The sequence below is a fragment of the Triplophysa rosa genome, unplaced genomic scaffold, assembly GCF_024868665.1.
Source record: "Triplophysa rosa unplaced genomic scaffold, Trosa_1v2 scaffold349_ERROPOS222267, whole genome shotgun sequence".
Classification (NCBI taxonomy): domain Eukaryota; kingdom Metazoa; phylum Chordata; class Actinopteri; order Cypriniformes; family Nemacheilidae; genus Triplophysa; species Triplophysa rosa.
Window position 1 is genome coordinate 43,210 of NW_026634350.1, and position 4,801 is coordinate 48,010.

Genomic DNA, 4,801 nt, shown 5'->3' on the forward strand with positions numbered 1-4,801 from the left:
GGTAAATCAGTGTTTTTCAGTTCAGTAAAAATTCATTGTGATCATTTATTTTTTTACATTTTTTTCAAGAGTAATTTTTTTTCAATGTGTTTCAACTAAGTTTCAGTGTGTTTTAACTAACAGTTCAGTTTTCATGTCTTTATACAAGTCTAGTATGCCCGTTTGTGTCAATTTGTCAGTGATCCTTTCAATGGGATACATGGGCCTGTCCTTCTCTTAAAGAGTACATTCCTCGAGATCATAAAAAATACATTTCATGAAGTGTTTAATTTTGCCGTGTTTGAATGTAAGCAATCTGCCAAGTTGTAAATCTGAAGGTGAATGAATAACAAAGTTATTAGCTTATAAAAAAGGTAATCGACTCTGAATCACGCGAACAAGTCATGACCTGTCCGAATCTTTAACCACAATGTACCTACGTCACTAGAAATAATCCCCGCCTAGGACTGACTGCGAAAACTGAACTCTCTCCTCCCCAAACACTGTACTAGCTCGTTCGTGACGTGTGCATCATGTCTAAGAGAAGCTGTGTTCTATGTAGTGAAACTAAGTCAGTCTTATTTTCACTACCAAAGGAAGAACTTCTGAGGAAAAAATGGTTACTATTTATTTTTCAAACGACACCAAAGGAGTATAAACCGAACGTTTTACTTTGAGCGCGTCATTTTACCGAAGATTGCTTCATCAATCTTGGCGCCTTTACTGCAGGATACATTAAACGTCTTTCCTTAAAAGATGTTGCAATACCAACTTTATTTGGACCTGTAAGCTCCACCGAATCACAACCTGTAAGTGTGACTCTTTATTTTTGTCTTTACTTAAAATTAAATTTGTGTGACGTTATCTCATGTCTGTGTTTAGCTAACGTTACCGTTATTTTTGGGGTTGTTACTGTTTGTTTACCTAACGTTAGCTATAAACTCGTTGCGCTAATGTAAGTGTTCAACCATATTAACTCGCAAAGTCTTTATTTCAAGAACTGCGTGGTGTACTATAGTTATAATAACATCTGAAGATACGAACACCGTACACTGTATGCCGTGATAACTAACTGTTACAAGAGAAGTGTCTAAAACAGTCCTTTTTCTTACTGGCATCTGTATAAGGATTAAAGAATGATTCGTCAGACTCGGGCTCGAACTGGTAAGGTAAAATCGACGCCATCTCTCTCTATACACTGTTAATATCCAACCACCTGCAAACCGTAATACAGCAGTAATGATAGGCGGTCCATTTGCGACACATGCTGAACGCGTTTGACCAATCACAGCAGACTAGACCATTTGACCAATCACAGCAGACTAGACCATCTGACCAATCACAGCAGACTACACTATCTGACCAATCAGATCAGACTACGCTGGCGGAAAGGCGGAGATTACACAGATGAATCGCGGAACGAATCATTTGAGAGTCAGTCAAGAAGTAAGGTAATAAAAACTGCTTATTATTACGAAATAATAGTATTTTTACATCATGTATGTACATAAACTTGTTGTCGGACACTCCATAAACCAAAATAAGCCCTTAAAAATATTGAGGAATGTACTCTTTAAGATCTTTGACATTCTTGGTGGCAGGGAAGCTACTGCTGTTATCAGACTATTTTCAAGGCAAAGTCTGTTTCTTTGTTTCGTTTTTATTTGAGTCATTGCTGAAAATGAGTTTTCACAGAGGTAGGTAGAGCCAAATGGGAGTAGCTTTGGAACACCACTTTTCCCTAGCTCAGGGTGCTCTCGCCTCACACACACCCAAAACTCTGTCAGGGAACAGTTTTCAAAAGTAGTCTGCAACCCACGGTCTGTGGATAAATCCAATAGCTCCTCCCTCAGGTGAACAGGTAGCGTGACACGGTTGCTTTGGGAAAGTGTAAATGGGTTTCTAACCCAATCCAGTTGCTCAGATTTCTCTCTTACATCAGTGAAGTATGATTTGAAACTAGAAATCACGTTAGCTAAATGTCCATCCAGAAATGTTTTTACTGTGTCTCTCTCTATATTCTCACTTACGACGAAGCTATCAAACTGAGGAAAACAGCTAATATCGCCCTCTGCACACAGTCTCTTCCACAGCTCTGCTTTCTTGAGAAAACCACCAACTCGGTCATAAAGTTTCAAAATTGTAGTGTCCCTGCCTTGCAGACTGAGATTCATCTCGTTCAGTTTAGTAAAAATATCTCCTAGATGCGCTAGTTTGGCAATCCAATTATTGTCCTTAAACAAAGTGGCAAGAGGGGACGCATTGTCTGACAAAAAGCAACATACCTCATTTCGCAGCTCGAACAGCCTATTCAGTACTTTGCCTCTCGAAAGCCAGCGGACTTCGGTGTGTAAAAGGAGTTCAGTGTGTTCAGATCCCATGTCATCACATAATCTCCAAAACAGACGTGCATTCAGTGGTCGCGACTTTATGAAGTTTATTGCCTTGACAGCATCATTCAACACGGAATTAAGTTCTGGGCTCATCTTCTTTGATGCCAGGGCTTCTCTGTGTATAACACAGTGTGTCCACAGGATGTCAGGATTCTTCTGCCTTATGTGCACGATGAGGCCTTTGATACGACCTGTCATTGCCGCTGCTGCGTCAGTGCACATACTGGTACAGGATTTCCAGCTGATTTCATGTTCTGATAAAAACGAATCAACAACGTTGAAAATATCCTGTCCGATTGTTCTCCCCTCCAGTGTTTTGCAAAAAAGTATGTGCTCGCGAATGTCGCTGGTATCCACATATCTCGCAAAAGCAACCAATTGCGCCTGTCCACTGACATCAACCGATTCATCCAATTGAAGTGAAAATGATTCACCAGCCCTGAGTTTATCCACCAGTTGCTCAACTATATCAGTCCCCATCTTATCAATTTTACGCGAAACGGTGTCATTTGACAGCGTCTGCTGCTGTTTTATCCAGCATGGTCTCAGTGAGCACAGCTGCAGCAGGAATTATCAATTCCGCAGCCAGGCTAAATGGCTTTTTAGCTTTCGCCAAAAGTAAAGACACAGCATACAATGCTTCGAGTGCTTTTGCTGATGCACTTGTGGCTTTTTTCATGTTCTCTTGGCATGATGTAAATTCATGAAATTTTCTTCTGAAAAACTCCAGTGAGTTCCCGACCAGATTTGGGTGTTTAGTCCGGAGATGCCATTGAAGATGAGCTGGCTTCATTGCGCTGTTAGCTAACAGCTCATCGCATAAAAAGCGCAGTGCTGAGGGAGGGTTATGTGAAGTAGATGTAAATCCCATCCCTATGTATTCATCACGAAACTGGCGGTATTTTTGAGGCTCTGTTTTTTTCTTCTTTTTTAGCATGTTTGTCTTCTGTTGGAGGAGCTTGTCCTCTTTTAAGAAGCCACCTGTCCATTTTATCGTTCATGTATGACGAGAGTGTGCATACAAATTACATGCTGCTAAATGTCACCTTTCCAACAGTTGAACAATCATGTTTACTTCAATATTTTGCAGTTGATTTTCATTATAATCATGACAAACCATATATCTTTGGAAAGGTCTAAGACTCTAGAATACATACCTGATCAATGTATTACAATATCTGTTATTTACGATCAGTAACTGATTCATTTATCACAAGTGTGATCTTATCTTTGATAGATCATGTTTTTTATGTCATGAATCAGAATAATAATTTTCATTATTCTATAATTTGCAGAATAATGTCCATTTGATAATAAAATACAGTTTTTAGTGGTTTTGCAATCATATGGTTACTTTGTTGGTACAATTATCTTGTCTAGAAAAGCCCACTATAAATTTCCACAAACAGACAGGCAAGACAGTCTCAGTAGCCAACCAGAGATGTCTTCACCGTTACTAAGGCTCATCTGGTTTCAGAAAACCATTTAGCCAATGATCCTTTCTGCTGACATTAGTGTCATCCAATCCAATCCCTAGCATACAAATTGGATCGCACGTGTTTTGAAGTACCGCTGATTGTTTGTGTAATGATGATGCTGAGGCAGAGTTAGAATCCATGTGCGGTAGTTTATTTGATGAGTAACATAAACCGAGTTGAGTAGACAGGCAAAGGGTCAATACCAAGATGACTGTTCGACGTACAACAAACATGAGGTTAATCCAAAGGCAAAGGTGATTAAGCAGGCAGTGAGTCAAATCCAGAAATATCAGTCCAACCATGCAACCAAAACAAAGGGGTAAATCCAGGTAATCAGAGAATAGATATCCAGGCAGAATCAAACACAAAACAGGCAGAGAATACAGGGATACGCTTGGTAAGGCAGATATACTGGCAATACTTCGCAATGAGGTCCCATGTGGTCTCAGACTAAATAGTCACCAAACAGGAAGTGAATGCAGAGGCAGCAGAGGGGTGGAACGGGGTCAGTACTCTGGTGACAGCTCCCTCTGCTGGCTGGGTGTTACAGAATCCCCCTCCCTATGAGCGACTCCTGGAGCTCGACGTGGACGTTCTCGTGGTCGTGGTGCTGGGCAATCGGGTCTGGCTCGATGAAAGTCCTCGATAAGGGAAGGGTCCAGAATATCGCGGGTGTTCACCCATGATCTCTCCTCGGGTGCATAACCCTCCCAGTCCACCAAATATTGGATCTGACCCCCTCTTCATCTCGAGTCCAGCAACTCTTTCACCTGATAGGTGGGGACCCCATCTATATCTAATGGTGGTGGTGGTTCTGGGGCTTCATGGCCGGGGTCAGCATCCAGGTGGACCGGTTTCAAGAGGGAGACATGAAAGGAGGGAGAAATACGGTAGTTAGTAGGAAGCGCCAATTTGTATGTGACCTCATTAATTCTCTCAAGAATTTTAAAT